We start from the raw sequence: 19,510 nt of genomic DNA, 5'->3' as shown, positions 1-19,510 counted from the left end.
TACTGAACCAATTAAGTTAAAATCTGGTACACATATGTAAATTCGTGACCTAAAGACGAATATCTTACGTAAACAAATAAATTTTAATCATGGAGGCCACTTTTGACCACAATGAGTAAATTAAAAAATGTTTTTTAAACTATATCGTGTTACATATCAAATGAAAGAGCTCATTTTAAGAATGTCAAATATATATTTTTTGTAATTTTAAAATAAATAGTTTAGAAGTTATTTAGGAAAAAATTACCATCTCCCCCCCCCCCCTTTATCTCCGAAACTACTGGGTCTAAAATTTTGAAAAAAATCAAACGTCAGTATCGAGTTGTACTGACCACAGATACTTAACGACTTAAGGCCAAGCCACACCGGATGCGTATGCGTAGACGTGCACGTGCACGTACGCGTCCCGATGCGTTGTATAATACGAAAACTCATACGAGAGGACACACCGCTTGCGTGACGTGTGCGTGACGTGCGCGTACGCGTGACTTGCACGCAACGCAGCTCCGACGAGACAAACCGGCTGCGTGCTGCGTGCACGCGTCCACGCACCGGAGCGGCAACGTCGCTTCGTTGCGTGCAGTGATGACGTTGTGTTTAACTGCGTTCCCTATGAGAGGGCGAACCGAGCAGGTTCGGACACGCACAGCTCGGTGCTGCATAGGTGCTGTGCGTGTACACGCGCAGCTCGCTTGTATTTATTTACAACTCGGCCGGTGCGCGTGCTGGTTTTTAATATGGATTCAGTGATAAAAGAAAAACTAATTAATATATTCGTCAATACGAATGTATATTTACAACATATAGCACAAAGATTCCAAAAAAATACGTCTTATAAAAATTTGGCCTGTGGGAACAAATCGATGTTAGGTACTAATAATACTATTGGAAAACAAGGTTGTTGTATTGTGAACTTAATAATAATATTATGTACTCTGAATTATCTCGATTCAAATATGAGACATTTTTTTCCTCTAATTGCAATGTCGGCATTCTGTGAGCTGCTTCCATTTGCAACCGGAGTATAATAGAATAGAATACCATTTATTTTAGTATAAGTAACAGTATAATAACATGATGTACTGTCGCAGGAGTGTATTTTATTTTACTGCACGCATGACCGAGCTGCAGCGTGCGCTTGCGTGACGTGTACAGCACACTGCGTGGCGTGCGCTGCGTGACGTGCGCGTCACCCGGTGTGACAGGGGTGCTGCGCACGTCTACGCTTACGTCGACGCACACGTGCTGCACACGCAGCCGGTGTGGCTCGGCCTTAAACCACAAGTAGGCCAGACGTTTGTCTGATACGTAGTATCTTCTTAGTAGTTTGTGAGGCCAGACGTTTGTCTGATACGTAGTATCTTCTTAGTAGTTTGTGAAAAAAATATACAAAATAGTTATTTACCTATAGATGACAGGAAAACCTATTAGAAATGTGCAGTCAAGCGTGAGTCGGACTAATTACTACGTTTTTGATCTGACCCCTACGGGTTTTTTAAAGGCAATTTACTCCCGTTTTACATATAAAAAATACATTGTTAAAAATTGGGTAATGTACGGAACCCTTGGAACGCGAGTCCGACTCGCACTTGACCGGTTTTTTTAAATGTTTGTTACTCCATATCTCCGTCATTACTGGACCGATTTTGAAAATTCTTTTTTTGATTGTATGTATATATGTACATACAGATTGGTCTCGTTTTTGTCAAAACCCAGTTCTGATGATGGGATCCATGAGGAATCGAGGGAACTCCTCAAATCTTAAAGGCATACATATACCTAGTGATTTATTTGTTTTTATCAACAAATCAAGCACATACATTAAAAAAAGTGACATTTGATGAAGTGGAACTGCTGATGATGATCAGAACGGAACTCTTCAACGACGCATAGTTCACGTTTGGCGATTTGTCCTCTTCGTTATGTTTGTTAAGCAAGTTAAGTTTTTAAGCCACATTTTTGTCAAGCTCGAGTTCTGATGGTGGGATCCATGAGGAATCGAGGGAACTCCTCAAATCTTAAAGGCATGCGTATGCGCATGGAGAAATTTTTGTATTTTCATCAGAAAATCGAGCATTTCCATTAAAAACTGTCGCATTTGGTGAAGTGGAACTGCTGATGATGATCAGAACGGATCTCTTCAACGACGCATAGTACACGTTTGGCGATTTCGAATTTCGATTTTGACGGAGCTGGCCCTGGACCCAGACCTGGACCTGGATCCGGGCTCTTATCTGGACCTGAACCCGGCCTGGACCTGGACTTGGACCTGGACCTGGACCTGGACCTAGACCTGGACCTCGACCTGGACCTCGTTCTGGACCCGGAACTGGACCCGGACCCGGACTCGGACCCGGACTCGGACCTTGACCCGGAAAACCACTGATACCTAAACTAAATAAACCACTATGATTACCTACCATAAAATGTAGGTACTTAATAAAGTATAATGATGCCAAACTTACTAGCCCCTCCCGCTCAAACCCCCGGTACTGCAATCCTCACAGAACCGAACTGCTATCACAGAAGTGGGTTCGTTAGGCTAAAACTGCGACCCTTACACAAACGAAATGCTACCTACTAGACATGTGCGCCGCGCCGCCGCGCCGCCGCCGCCGATTTTTCCACGCCGCCGCCGCCGATAAATTTGACCGGCGTATAATCGGCGTGAAAAATGTTGATACCTATCGTGTCTTATTCCATGTTGCGTAGTGAATAGATAGTATCAGACGTATAATTTAAAGATCCTTATGCTTTTTCGCTTATTATTTGCCGGTGAACTAAATTAGCATCATTTTTGTCGTTGCGGTGTTAGCTGTGATAACGATTTAGTGTTAATTTAAACAAGATATAGTTTCTGGATCTCCAGGTTATTATTTGATATTTTTTCGCACAGCTTTTTTGTAGAATATACAATTTCATTTAAAATTACACACGATCAATTCTTAATCATTTTATGGTGATTATCAGCTTCTTGTACTTAACAATATACAGCGTGACCTTAGCCATTGGACAAACCCTGAAATCCCACGTAGGGTTACTTCTAAGAAATGCTCTAACGGTAATATATTTTTAATTAGAACAAAAGATAAAAAAATATATTATCAAACAAAAGTTATTTCCAATAATCGACAACAAAAAGAAACATACTGTATTAATCATTGGCAGTGCTTTTGACAATTTGTTTGAAAATGTGCAGCAATGATGACATTTATCAAAAATCAGAATCTTATTAATGTCATAAATAAAAAAGATAATCAAAACGGTCGAAGAAGGTTTCATACTATTTATTACCTCAGGAGCTACTAACACATACAGGTTGCTCCAAAGTAAAAAAATAGTAATTTGTTAATTTCTTCGTAACCGCTACACCGATTGTTATGATACTTTGTATACTGGTTCTAAATATGCTAATGCATATGTACATTTCGGCTTTGTCCAATGGCTAGGGACACCCTGTATATTTCAATCAAAATTATAAAAAATCAGTCTAAAGCTTCGCAATAAGCTATACTTAAACAACTATACCTAGGTACGTATAGGAACTTAAATCACCAACTATCATCACTAAGCTAGCAGTAAAGAAAACAAAGTAGACCTTAGTATTCCATAAAACGGGACATTTCAAAGACATTCTGTTGAGTGAATCTACCTGCCAGAGACGTTTTCTTTCGAAAACGATGACATCTTTAATCTAACATTACATTTCTGTTAAACTTCAGTCCAGACAAATGTAAAGTATGTAGTTCATCATTATTTCGTAACAAATCCTAGGTGAGGCGACAGCGGCTGGGAAAAGTCAATATACATAGATTTAAGACTTAACTTATAAATATATATTTTTTGTGTTTTATTTGTATTCCACTTACAAAGTAAGTAAAAATACTGCCTAAAATGTAGCGTTTTAAAGTATCCTTTTTATTTTAATATTTAAACATACCGTTGGTAACCGTTAGGTTGGTATTGGTAATAAATGGTTGCCAAGTGTCATGATGGGATATAATTTTCGGCAATAATTTAGAAAACACACATAATATGTTTTGGCTAGCCTAGTAAATACTCAGAAGGCTTTAATATAGAGTTTCTACAGGCACGTTCTCATGCAGTATCAAAAATTATGCCACGCCGATTTCACGCCGATCACGCCGCCGCCGCCGGTCAAAAAATCATCGGACGCCGCCGCCGATAATTATGCCATCGGCGCACATCTCTACTACCTACTAGAAAAGTGGGTGGTTTTACCTCCTTAGAAGTCGGTTTATTTTTCTTAAAAAAAAATCTACTATTTTATGTCGCACTATACGAGTAAGTAGGTGCAACAAAATCGCTCTATATAATTCTTGCCAAACCGCGAGTTCTTAGTTCGGGGCGAACTACTAGTTTAAATACCTAAAGATACAGAGTATAGGACCCTAAATGGCGCAACAATCGCGGAACGTGATGGTATAACTTTTTCATATCTCATGCTCTGAAAGTGGGTCGTTGTTCTAAAAAGTGCGCAGAAAGTGATACGTTTCTGCTCTAGCGCAGAAAAGTGGTGTACTCCTCTGGGTCCCCGTCCCACGAGCAAAGCTGGGTGGAAACAAAATTGAAAAATTGTGTCTTTATTTCCCCGCTTGGAACAATTGATAATTGTTCAATTTTACTAATCCCGTATTGATTTTTTTTCATCAAAATGATGTAAGTAAATTATTAAAATAAAATTATTCTTGATTTCTTATGTTGAATTGTATTTACTCGATTACATAAGGCGGGCACCAAAAGGAATACACCAAATATATTTTTTTTTAAACCTTACACTTGCGTAAATGAGCAAAGGCAGAATCTTATACAGCCACAGTTAAACGTTTAAGTACGTTATTAAATAGGGTTTCAAAGTTATTTAGCACTATATTCATAAAAATAAAATTAAAATACCTACAAGATATAAATGGCTTATTTCACTCACCAATTGTTATTTAAAAACATTTTTAGTGCGGTAGTGTGTTACGGCTTTTAGAACGAAAAAGTAAGAGGCAATCCCGCTAATTTTCATACTACATATTAATAATGAACAAATAATTTTAAAATACTGCAGTTTGTTAAAATATGTGTTTTTTCGTAAATATTGCAATCTAAATGTTTTCGCTAGGGGTTATTTATCTTCACACATGTAAAATCTCCGATTGCAAGTAAGTCCTAATGAAAAAATCATGGCCGTAAGTCTATTAGGTAAGTAGTTGAATTACTGATTTTGCAAAATTGTCTACTCTTGTTTGGTTTCCTCGCATTCGATATGAAAAGTAGAGTGTTTAACTCGGGTGAAAGGCACCATTTCCGTCTCGGACTATTGGCGAAACTACCTCGACTGAAATGGGTGCCTTTCAACCCTTGGTTAACAATCTACTATTAACGCTCAGTAGAAAATTTGCAAGTAGATACCGATGAAATATCAAAAATACTTATGTCTCATGATTGGTGCCGTTACTAATGTTACTATACCTTCCAAATTGCAGCTCAGAGCCATTGTTTTTTACAAGCTTTTAACTTGCCCTGTTAGTATGTTAATTGGTACCTATGTTAGTTGGTTTGTTAATGTGGGTAAAAACTTGGAAGCTGTCGATTTCCGATTGAGCTGAAATTTTGCAATATTATGATGACATGGAGCTGATTTGATGGTGGAGACAGGTGGCCATGGGAATTCTGTGATAAATAAATTTCGGCTGCAAGTAGAACCTGTCGGCTGCAAGTTCACCTAGCAAGCTTCGTGACCTAAACAGGGCCAAATCACGATTTTATGATATACTATATGGCTAGACGGGTTTTCCGCATAGACGCTGTGTGAACTATTTTGAAAGTTGCCATACAAATTTTGCTGTCACTACTACGATATTCGATAAAATCCCGAATACGATACACGGGAAAAATTTACGCCCTGTGAATCTAGCCAGTCTATGCAATAACAGCGAAGCGACGTCGTTCCGTCGGAAGGCGTCGGCCGAGCCGAGCCAACCCGAGCGACGTCGTTTTCGCTCTTATTGCTTAGGCCAGCGGTCGGCAACCTTTTAGCAGTCAAGGGCCACATAGTAGTTAACGAAGTTGATACGGGCCGCACTTTGGTAATATTTGTGACTTTAGCAGACATTGTCGTTTGTCAATATTACATACAAAATAGCCAGGGAGGCTCGCGGACCGCTTGTTGCCGACCGCTGGCGTAGGGCATCAATCTTTTTCCGGTATCGGCTTTTGCTGATTCCGCATCGATAGGGGTGGGGACGAGATCCTAAATCCCGTTACAGACGCAGCGTTGTTCGCAACGCATATGTTGTTTTAATGGAGGTAACATTATAATGCGCTTGTATGCGCGCGTTTTACGAATGCCCCAAAAAACAATGACGTGTTTTAGGGACGCAGACGCGGCAAACGCATTCCGTTGATCGCATGCGCCTATTGCTTTCCGCACAAAACAACCGAGCGCTTTAGACCATGTTCCTGCTTATTTTCTATCGAGTGCGATTGCTATTCAAATTGTTTGTTGGCAACCGTATTATGATCTAAAATATGCTCCGATTTTTTAAAAACTGCTGGCTGAGCCTACTGCAGCTTAAATACCTACTCGACTATAGCAGGTAGGTATACCTATGGTATGTACCTACATGTGAATATTTGGTTGGCATGAACACACGGCCCTAGGTTATGAAGGCAACGCAAGCAGTAGGCATGTTGGCAAGAAAGCTTATACTCGTATATGCTCTGGCAAACCCACATTGTCAGTAGAAAAAGGCGCGAAATTCAAATTTTCTATGGGAGAACAACCCTACGCGCCTACATTTTTTTTTAATTTGCGGCCATTAATTCTACTGACGGAAATGGTTTGCCAAACTCACGCCAAACTATACCTCGTGGTACACTACATACTCGAAAACAAGCGAAAGTTGCTTTTTAATAAAAGGAATTAAAATTAAAAAGAGAATTACGGCTCGATTCGAACTTTAAGATACGTCAAATATTACGACTAGATACCTACGATAATGAATTAGTAAAAGTAAGGGCAAATCGCCTAGCGTGGTACGGGCATGTGATACGGAGGAATGAAAGTCATGTGACGAGAAAGGTATTACGAATGAATGTGGAGGGAAGTACGAGGAAAGGAAAACCGAGGATAAGGTGGATGGACTGTGTGAGAGATTATATGAAACGAACACAAGTGAATGATGAAATGACGGGCGACAGAGAGGTATGGAAGAGAAAGACATGCTGCGCCGCCCCAAGTGAATGGGACAAGGGCAAGAGAATGATGATACACAATATGGATTAGATATGACAGTGTCTAAAGTGACGTTTTTGTTTGAAGAAACATATCTTAAATATCGTATCTAGTCGTAATATTTGACGTATCTTAAAGTTCGAAGATATTATGACTGTCTACCACAGTACCTAGGTAGCCTGTATTACGTACCTACGCGTTATCAAAAACCTTAAAAAGATGTTAACGTTAATACGTTAATATGATGAAAGGATAAAGTAAGTACCTACCTACCGATTTATATTTTTGATACCTACATTTTCAAAATGAGGTAGGTTGTACATACATACCTAAGGAAACTTATTATGTTACCTCAATACATACCTATATTTTGTTATTTTTATTAATTGAAGCGAAAGGAGGAAGGTATTAAAAATCTACATGCAACCACTTATTTTTATTTTTTTTTATTTTTGCGGTGGGAGGGTGGGATCATTAATTGCATGTAAAAAAATACGCAAGTAAGTATAACGGGTTAGCACTGATTGACTAGCACAAGACGAATAAAGTCTAAGGAAAAAACTTGCCTCGGAATTCAAGTAAAAGTCATTCTCGAATAGATGCCGCACACACCTTTAGCCTATCCTCGGCTAGATGGCGTGACGACACCGTTTCATATTTAACAATTTTAACACATAGATATCAGTGAATGAACATGGATCAAAATGATATAAAAATAATAAAATCATTTATCCATATATATACATTTTTTGATAACTTTATACGTTTTCATTTTGAGTTTTAGTCGTGGTGTCGATAGATGGCAGTAAATTTACAGTGACTACAAAATTTACAATGACAGGACCCCTCTATACTATCTATTCTTTTTGCTAGCACGTTATCTTTTCGCGGTTTAGCAAAGTAATATTTTGGTTTTAATGCAACCGCTTTTTTGAAAGTAGGTAGGTACATACATACCTACAGAACACTAAGTTGAAGTTATCGGAAATGTACCTACTCTATTTACACTTATACCTACCTATATTTAGCCCGTCTACAACTTTCAGTTAAGTACCTAGGCCTAAACCATAGACAGAGCTGAGATGTCTTTCAAATTTCATTATTATTAATTTATCTCATCGATTACGTCCAGTAATGGCCAACGGCTTATTGAATGTGTCTTTTTGTGGCGCCTTTTTATTTGGAGATCGCGTCTAGAGCGAGCGGGTCCCCGCCGCGAAGGCATCCACGGAATGCCTAAAAGGTGACTCGTGGATAAATTACGGACATTTCTTCCATTTTAACGATTCCCTTTATTATTTAATTTATTTTTATTGTATGTTACACATTCGGCTTGTAACAATGTTTGTTTTTGGGTCTCATTAGCATAAGACTCATGCTGTGGCCGAAAAAAATGAAGACGCAGCCATTTTGATTTCTCGATAGGTTTTCTTATGACGGGTGTTTTTCGTTAAAGAGCTTCACGTGTCTAATAATAAAGGAGATAGCGGGATGTCTCAATTCCGGAGTCATTTGTCGGGTTTTTATCGCGTCTCGCTTGTGACATTATAAAACAATTAATTTATTATCGCTCTGGGAGATGATTTCGATCAGTTTATCGGCGGCGCGCGCTGTTGGACGTTAATAGTTTTATGTAAGAGGTAATTTTTATTAATTGGCCATTGATAGAGTGTTCAGTCGCAAGTGCTCGTTTAAATACTGTCATGCGGGAACGGTCAATACATATAAAATATTAAATGCCCATCAGATACGAAGCACATCTGCAGTTTCCGTGAGAAACTTGGCATTTCGTCGGCTTTTATTGCCTAAAATAGTAAAATGTTTTATCAGATGACAGAGAATTGAATTGTATTCTCGTTTAAAGGCCATGGCAGGATTAGCTAAGTGAATCTGCCCCTAGCGAGTTTTGGCTTGTAATTTTTGACATTGGAAATGTCTTTTCGTTCGCTCCAGTATAGGCCCCGATTTCACGAAAAAGTGCGATTCCCTTATATCTCGGAGAGTTGTGAAGATATGATATTAAAAAAGGCTCAAAAGACGCGTATTTATAAGAGCTGTAAGGTGCAAATTTCACGGGTAAACGTACCTTATGGCGTTCGGCACTTACGTCGCGTAGCGCCGCATTAGTATTGGATTGGAGCGTCTTTAATAATAGCCTAAGCGCCAACCGCCATAAGGTACCTTTACTAGTGGAACGTCACATTTAAATTCATGTCTAGATGTAGTAGATGTGTTATCAAAAAAAATATATCATCATTTTATAAACCTAAAAAAAGAAAATAAAGGAATAACACAGTATTACTACTAACGCCATATGTTAGAAAAATAATGAATTAACATTCGTGCTAATGTTAATTATTTATTTTTCTAACAGATGGGCGTTAGTAGTAAAAAATATGGACATTCTTACACAAATTGACTAAGCCCCCAGTAAGCTCAAGAAGGCTTGTGTTGTGGGTACTCAGCTTACGCCATCAACAACGATGAATACAAAAGTGGAAAGTGGGTTAAAATTTAGGATTCTGACCCACCTGTCTTCGCTCGGTATGATTCCCAATTTAGCATTTAAGTTTCTTTTCTGTGAATACTGGAATATTCAATCTTGCTGTACCTATTATATATATTCACTGCGGAGGTCAATTTACCCGCATGTTCTGTGACGCTGATGAACTGATTGTGTTAGCAAACTTAAATCGGGTATTTTCAGTTTGAGAAATAGTTTTAAGTACTTAGTGTTACTTTTGCTTGGAACTGCTAAAATTATAAACAAATTATAGCAACAAAGGCACATGCTGTTTTGGTCATCCGACTCATCTTGATGAGCACTTAGGAGAGTAGTACCCAAGATAGAGCTGATGCTGAACCCTGGCAGTACCTAGTGGAGCTCGGGTTTGGTGCAACATAGACCCACGCTGTTTTGGACATCCGACTCGTCATGATGATTACTTGGTAGAGCAGTACCCAAGATAGCTGATGCTGAACCCTAGCAGTACCTGGTGGAGCTCGGGTTTAATACAACATAAGCACACGCTGTTTTGGTCATCGGAATCGTCTTGATGAGCACTTAGGCGAGTAGTACCCAAGATAGAGATGATGCTGAACCCTGGCTGTACCTAGTGGAACTCAGGTTTCGTGCAACATAGGCACACTCTGTTTTGGTCATCCGACAGGTCTTAATGAGTATTTGGAAGAGCAGTACCCAAGATAGAGTTGATGCTGAAACCTGGCTGTACCTAGTGGAACTCAGGTTTGGTGCATCGTAGACACACGCTGTTTTAGACATCCGATTCGTCATGATGATCAGCACTTGCTAGAGCATTACCCAAGATAGCTGATGCTGAACCATGGTAGTGTCTATTGGAACTCAGGTTTGGTGCAACATAGGCAAACACTGTTTTGGTCATCCGACGCTGATAAACTGATTGTGTTAACAAACTTAAATCGGGTATTTTCAGTTTGAGAAACAGTTTAAGTGTTACTTTTGCTTGGAACTGCTAAAATTATAGCAACAAAGGCACATGCGTTTTGGTCATCCGACTCATCTTGTTGAGCACTTGGGAGATACCCAAGATAGATCTGTAGCTGAACCCTGGCGGTATTTAGCGGAACTCAGGTTTGTTGTACATAGGCACACGCTGTTTTGGTCATGTCTCGTCGCGTCAAACTGCTGTCAAGAAAAATTTCATATCTTGCAGCAAATGGGCCGTTGCCGACCAAGACTCGAGCGACGATGACGGCGATGTGGCTACCACTTCTCAAGTTGACTACGGATTTGTCGTGTAATAATTTTCTTGTACTTTGAACATGAATATATCCTGTTTATCGAAAAATAAAATATGTATACTTAGGTATGCGCCACGGCGACAATTATTCAAACTTCGATACGCGTGTGGAAATTTTGCAATTTGTTTGTTCACAGGCGTTATGTCCAGGATACTTGTGTTAATCTAAGAATAAAATAATTATCATTCAACGTTGTAGTTTTATTTTGTAACCTTTTCCTTATCCCGACTTTCACGTCGCTCAGCGACAATATTTTTACGAATTCCGTAGATTCATTTCCAATGTGCTCGATAGTCGTGTGAGGCACGAAAGCTGTGAATTTTTTCGATAATGTGGCTTTGTATTGGTAACAAGTATGCAAAATTTGAGCACCCAAAAGTGAATAGTTTTAAAATAAAAAAATTAAAACGAAATATAATCTTTTTTCAAATTTTTTTTTTCTAGCCAGCCGATTTTGACGTGCATCACGTATAATGTGCATAAATATGTAGGTATATGTTAAACCTACTCAAAAATAAACTGTTAACGAAATATGCCAGTACCTAACTAAGTATAAACAATACACACAATAATAGAATGCATATAATAATGTAGTTTTTTACAACATCAGTAACAATGACCCAGGCCTGCCTTTTGTTATGAAATAGAATAGACAATAAGTCCTTGTCCCTAAATTGCGTTACTTTGGATTTGGATGAGTGATAATTTATGGCCGAAAATAAATTAATTAATGTTGTAGGGCTGTCAATTAGATGAATTACTTTTTATAGGATTGTAAAATATCAATAAATCCATATTTTATTTTATATTTTATGTCTCGTTTTATATGTTTAGTAGTATCATTCTACATATATACCTAGTATACACATGCTTGAATTGTTAACACAGAACGAGTACCTAATATTTTTGTAAAGTGGGGATCCAAATAACCTCGTGGTTTGTAAATCGATGGGTATCGCACTGGTATTGAGTGAATTTTGAAGCTCGTGTTGTTTATAGTGTCCGACCGAAGGTTCGGTTTCGGTTTCGGTTTCGGCCAGTTTCGGCCAAAAATTCATGTTTCGGCTGTAGTTTCGGTTTCGGCCAAAAAACGGCCGAACCTTTCGGCCGGGCCGAAACTTACGAAATGGTATTTGGAACAGAGACCAAAAGTTGGGGAATAAGTAGGACAACGATATTAATACCTAGGTACATATACTGATTCATGTATAGGTACAGAAATTAATTGGTTTATTACATATACTGGACGGTCGACGCAGTCTTAAGAGGCTGTCAATACCTATAACGCACACACTGACTAATTGTATCGGGCCCTGGGCAAGAGAATAATAAGAAAACTCATCATGTTCCTCGCGTAATCCCGGAATTTTTGCCGAGCCGTGGCAATGGGAAAGGGAGCCTAGGGTGCAATTGACAACTAATCCCAAGAATTGGCGTAGGCACTAGATTTTACGAAAGCGACTGCCATCAGACTGACCTTCTAACCCCGAGAGTAAAGCATGCATTAAGCATGTCGGCAGGCAGTGCAAGGTTCGGGGCCCCCTACAGTTAATTCTGCATACAACATGTTCTGTTGTTCAGTACAGGGAAATAAGTTTGCGTTTTTAATTTCAATCTTCAGGCGTTGGCTGAGTATCAAGCTCGGCCTGAGTCGAACGATGTCTTTTTCGCTCTTATTCACTCAGTTATTCAGTAATTTTCCTATCTACCTCTAATGGCAAATTTTAAGCGAGGCTATAGGGCTCAACTAGTGCCGCAAAGTTGATTTTCTCAATAGTTAATATTTTGCAAGGCTGAACAGCTGACTATTGATTAAAACGAACAAAAAACCCTTAAAATTGTCCCCAGTACAGTTTTGTTATACTAATGCTCGACCTTAGCCTCACTTTTTACCTCAATATACCATTGGTTTGTGTTCCACATGTCCTCTATACTTCAGCTTAGCCTTTGGCCTCGCTGCGCCTTGCTCGGCCTGCGGTCTCGCTTTTTAATACAATGGACATTGGTTGGAGTCTGTGCTCAACTACTTATCCTGAAGCTTGAAGCACGGCTTTGACTTCGCATGAAAGTTCGCCTTACTGGGGAACTTCGGACTTTTAGGCCCAGGTGAAGATCGGCACACGGCCTTGCGATATTGTCAACAAAAAATTTCGCGCTCGCTGTGCTCGCGTTTTTGGCTGGTTTTTTGGTTGTCCCTGAATCTACATATTAACTTGACTGGTGAATGAATAGAGTTAGACCAAGAAAATTCTGCAATGATTTTGATAGCATATGCAGTGCAACTAGTGCAAATGTTATTTATACTTACGTCATAATTTCGTAGAAGTTTTGACGTTTAAAATAACACTTGCACTGCGTGTGTTATCAAAATCGTTGCAGAATTATCTTGGTCTAACTCTAGTAATTTTCTTAAAAAACTGCTTAAGTAACATCAATTTCAAGGACATTGGGTGTTGACAGCCCCATAATATGTGTGTAAAAGCGGTTTTATGACATTTTTTCAACGATTTTAACAACTCTACAAAAGTTTCGGTTTCGGTTTCGGTTTCGGCCGAAACTAGAGCCAAAGCCGAACATTCGGTTTCGGTTTCGGTTTCGGCAAAAAAACATGTTTCGGTCGGACACTAGTTGTTTAAAATAAATAAATAAATATTAGGGGGACATATTACACGAATCAACCTAGCCCCAAAATAAGCAAAGCTTGTACTATGGGTGCTAGTCGACGATATACATACTTATATAGATAAATACATACTTATATACATAGAAGACACCCATGACTCAGGAACAAATATTTGTGTTCATCACACAAATAAATGCCAGTACCGGGATTCGAACCCAGGACCATCGGCTTCGCAGGCAGGGTCACTACCCACTAGGCAAGACCGGTCGTCAAGTCAAAAATTAAAATTTGGCGGCCGCCTGATGTTGTAATTAAAAATATTTTTCTCAAAAATGGACGACAAAGTCGACTTTGCCGTTTAAAAAGTTGGTCGCGAAGCGCGTAGTTTATGGTCAGTCAAAAATTAAAAAGTTAAAAACATTGCAGTCTCGATTTTGGGACTGCAATGTTGCATACAAATTCTATTATTTGTCGTGTTCCAAACTTTTTAAAAGTTGAAATGGCCATATCAAATGAAGGCACAGGCCCATTAAACAGCCAAACAGATGATTAGTACTTATAATTAGAATGTTGGTACCGCGACTATTTAGCTGTCTCAAATAGCTTGGCGTATTTTCGGCAGAAAAATACACTTCTACTTTTTAATTAAAAAAAAATAAAAATGCGGCAAAGCTAATTTTTTCAATTGTTTCTACTTTTTTATGTGAAAATATAAGTTAGTTAGTTAGTAAGAACGTTGCTTTTGTAAAATATTTTTATTATATTTATATTTCTTGCACCATTTTTGAGAAAAGCACTATATATGACTCGGCTGGAAGGCTACTTGTTGGCTTCGGATTCAATTAAACGGACTCCCAAGGTCGTCCGTTTAATACGAATCCTCAGCCTGCAAGTAGCTACTTCCGAGCCTCGACAATAATGTACTATTAATGTGTCCGTATACTTTTTTAGCTGTTGCTCACCTACGCAAGTTTAAGGTTATAAAAAAATTGGATACGGATATGAAAAAAAAACAATAAATATGGCGTGGGGGGCTAAAGCAGATGCTATTTTATTTAGTCTTAATTTTTATTCATACTAAGTAATTACAAATGGTTATAAAGTGGCAAGTGTCAACTGTTTTGTAAGTGAAGATGTATAGATTCTGTTTTGTTTGTAATTTTTTTTGTTACCTTAAAGAGGAGTTAGAAAGTAATTTATGGTTTCAATTGTTACAACTATGAAGCCTTACGGAGGTGGCACTTATGTCCCATCGCACTGGTTCAGTACGAAACCGATGCCAACAATGGCGTATGCGCAGTGCGCATAAAGTATAATTTGCTTTAGACAGTGTCATTTTCAAAACAGTTATTGACAGTGCGGGCTTGTGGTATTCAAACGCCTATTATAACGCGTAAATTGTGTTTCGTAAACAAGACATCGGGTGCATTCATTGTTCTACATTGTCCTTATTTTGGTGACATTGTCCCTTTCAGTGATGCACCCAACAAAAGGTTCTGATACATTTTTAGCCGAGCGTAGCCAATTTTGAGTGACAGTTCCTGTAAATTCCTATAAATGATTGAATGGGTGTTGTTCTTGTATTGTTTTTTAAGTCAGAGGTATAAATCAAGTGTCCAAGCATAAAGCGAAAAAAATACTGGGTATTAGGAAATAACCTAATTTAGGATTTGCTTAAATAATTACATGAGTAAGTAGATACATTTCTGTTTATATTAAATTAAACGCTAATATTTATTAAGGTGGTTTAAATAATAAAATTTTATATAATTTTATTTATAATAAAATGCAATGTGGATAAAAAAGCTTCAGACAGAAAACTTCGCTCAACCACGACTGTGTTCCATTTCAGAATTCCGTTGCGTTTCAAGAACTTTTATAAGTTGCGTAACAAGAATTACAAAGAAAACGTATTGCTAGTCGTTATTATAGGTACGGGGTCCTTAAGAGTTCCAATGGTATTCACCAGTACCTAGTTTAAATTCACCAAATAGTGCTTTACAAGACCAACTTACAACACGAGTTACTATGAATAATAACCAAATTACTATACCTACTATAATGTTCCAAGACTTTCCTCGATTTTTTCAGGGTGCCATCATCAGATACTGAACAGATGACAATGCGGCAACTGCGAAAGCAGGTAGGTGACCACACACACTCTCGATTAATTTTCCAAGTGTCTTCGTGGTATATTATACGAAAAAAAGGTTTAACTATTTGAGAACCTGATCATTTTTAAGTCGGTTGGGACAACTAACTTTTTTATGTACCTAATATAGGTAGCAAGATACGCATACTCCATGTATACCATCATAGCTCAAATGGATTTCTCACCATTTAACTTCAACCTAGGTTAGTTTACATATCGGTAATTATCCAACTTAACTTTACAATTTAATTAAACTAGTAGTTCGCCCCGAACTGTGAACTCGCGGTTTGGCAAAAATTATATAGAGCGATTTTGTTGCACCTACTTACTCAATACTCGTATCGTGCGACATAAAATAGTAGAAAATCATTTTTAAGAAAAATAAACCGACTTCTAAGGAGGTGAAACCACCCACTTTTCTAGTTAGCCTTTCGTTTCTGCAGTTTTAGCCTAACGAACCCACTTCTGTGATAGCAGTTCGGTTTTGTGAGGATTGCAGTTCGAACCTAACCAAACCCACTTTTCTAGTAGCATTTCGTTTCTGTAAGGCTCGCAGTTCTAACCTAACCTAACCCACTTTTGTTCGGTTCTGTGAGGATCGCAGTTCAAACCTAACCTAACCCACTTAACGGCGCGTGCGGTGCGGCGGTGTACGGGGGTTTGAGCGGGAGGGGCTAGTAAGTTTGGCATCATTTTACTTTATAAGTACCTACATGTTATGGTAGGTAATCATAGTGGTTTATTTAGTTTAGGTATCAGTGGTTTTCCGGGTCAAGGTCCAAGTCCGGGTCCGGGTCCAGTTCCGGGTCCAGGACCAGGTCCAGGTCGAAGTCCAGGTCTAGGTCTCGGTCCAGGTCCAAGTCCAGGTCCAGGTCCAGGTCCAGGTCCAAGTCTAGGTCCAGGTCCGGGTTCAGGTCCACATAAGTGCCCGGATCCAGGTCCAGGTCTGGGTTCAGAGCCAGCTCCGTCAAAATCGAAATTCGAAATCGCCAAACGTGTACTATGTATACGTCGTTGAAGAGTTCCGTTTTGATCATCAGCAGTTCCACTTCATCAAATGCGACAGTTTTTAATGAAAATGCTTGATTTTCTGATGAAAATACAAAAATCTCTATACGCATGCCTTTAAGATTTGAGGAGTTCCCTCGATTCCTCATGAATCCCATCATCAGAACTCGAGCTTGACAAAAATGTGGCTTAAAAACTTAACTTGCTTAACAAACATAACAAAGAGGACAAATCGCCAAACGTGAACTATGCGTCATTGAAGAGTTCCGTTCTGATCATCATCAGCAGTTCCACTTCATCAAATGTCACTTTCTTTAATGTGTGTGCTTGATTTGTTGATAAAAACAAATAAATCACTATATGTATGCCTTTAAGATTTGAGGACTTCCCTCGATTCCTCATGGATGCCATCATCAGAACTGGGTTTTGACAAAAACAGGACCAATCTGTATGTATATACATACAATCAAAAAAATAATTTTCAACATCGGTCCAGTAATGACGGAGATATGGAGTAACAAACATTAAAAAAAAACCGGTCAAGTGCGAGTCGGACTCGCGTTCCAAGGGTTCCGTACATTACCCAATTTTTAACAATGTATTTTTCATATGTGAATCGCGAGTGATTTGCCTTTAAAAAACCCGTAGGGGTCAGATCAAAAACTAAAGGGGCCCACTGATTAACAATCCGGCGGACGGTATCGGCCTGTCAGTTGTTCGGAACTGTCATAATTTTGTTCTAACTGACAGGCCGATACCGTCCGGCGGACTGTTAATCAGTGGGCCCCTTAAGTAATTAGTCCGACTCACGCTTGACTGCACATTTCTAATAGGTTTTCCTGTCATCTATAGGTAAAGAACTATATTGCATTTTTTTTTCAAAATTTTAGACCCAGTAGTTTCGGAGATAAAGGGGGGGGGGGGGGAATGGTACTTTTTTGGCTATTTTCTTAAATAACTTCTAAACTATTTATTTTAAAATTACAAAAAATATATATTTGACATTCTTAAAATGAGCTCTTTCATGTAACACGATATAGTTAAAAAAAATTAAATTTACTCATTTACCCCCCAAAAGTGGCCTCCATGATTAAAATTCATTTGTTTACGTAAGATATTCGTCTTTGGGTCACGAATTTACATATGTGTACCAAATTTTAACTTAATTGGTTCAGTACTTTCGGAGAAAATGGGCTGTGACAGACGGACAGACAGACAGACAGACAAACGCACTAGTGATCCTATAAGGGTTCCGTTTTTTCCTTTTGAGGTACGGAACCCTAAAAACACACAATCGAATTGATAACCTCCTCCTTTGGAAGTCGGTTATTAAATGAGGGCGCCACTTTCTACGTAACTGTCACATTTTTGACGTAAAATGCTTACACATGGCAACAATTTTGTATGGACATTTATGAATTCCATTTTATTTAATGTCTACTATTAGCTGGTTTGTTAGTGCACATGGTCGTATGGGGATCTTGCACTTTGAGACTATGCGCTGAAACTTGGCACAGTTGATTGTTAGCTGGTCTTGAGCAGATACAGACCGGGAGCCGTCGAGAGCCACCTCTCATTTAGTGGGGGGGAGGGGGGAAGTTCGACACTGCCGCGCTTCACTTGGAGCAACATTTCTCTAAAACTTTACCTATTAGGGCATGTGATATACCATTTTCGGATAAATTGAGGATGAGAAATCTATTTTTAGAACAAAAACAATGCACTTTCTAACAAAAAAAAAGAATAAAGTAGAAAAGACTAAAAAACGTATTTTTGATTTTTATAATCACCAATTTTTTTAAAAGTGTAGTAGGATTCTTAAAACAAAAAATACAGTCGTAAAGCTACACTTATTACGTTTAAAAAACATATAGTTTATTATACAAATCTGTTGATAAATGGGAGATAAAAAATAATATTAAGCGTGGGTCAGAGTGATCTCAATGCAAAATATTATCAAGGTGGGAAAGTTACTTATATGTAATTTGTTCTACAATCGTTTTTTTTTAGTTTTTCGTAAATAACTCGTAAACGGTAGCCCACAGCAAAAAAATATCTTTTACGTAAATAATCTGTTTCAGATTTCTTATGAAATAAGTGCTACTTTTTTTCGCTTGGCTCAATAAAAAAAAATATTGAAGGGAGAAAATAAATTCTTAGGTTCTAAGGTTCTTTAGTTTTTTAGTCATTCGTAAATAATTCGTAAACGATGGCCAATACCAAAAAATGTTTTATTATAGTTGAATCATCGAGAGCGTGGAATTGCATATGTAGTAGTATTGTTTGTTTACAGGCATTCTATATTTGAATTTTTTATTTTCTTGTACTATCAGCATACAACCACTACAAATGCAATTCCATCTTCTCGATAATTCAACTGTACATGAATAATTTACATAAAATTTCCTACAAATAAAAGTTATTCAAACTTTTTCGCTAGGATCAGTTCATCAGAGGAGGAGAGGATTTCAGTAGGATTCAGGATCTAGCGATAAAGTTTGAATAACCTTTTTTGTACCAGTTATTTACGAAAAACTAAAAAAGAAACGATTGTAGAACAAATTATAAGTAACTTTCCCACCTTAATAATATTTTGCATTGAGATCACTCTGGCCCACGCTTAATATTATTTTATATCTCCCATTTATCAACAGTTTTGTATAATAAACTATATATTTTATAAACGTAATAAGTGTAG

Source organism: Cydia splendana, chromosome Z (genome assembly GCF_910591565.1).
Source record: "Cydia splendana chromosome Z, ilCydSple1.2, whole genome shotgun sequence".
NCBI lineage: Eukaryota > Metazoa > Arthropoda > Insecta > Lepidoptera > Tortricidae > Cydia > Cydia splendana.
This window is presented reverse-complemented; position numbering follows the sequence as displayed.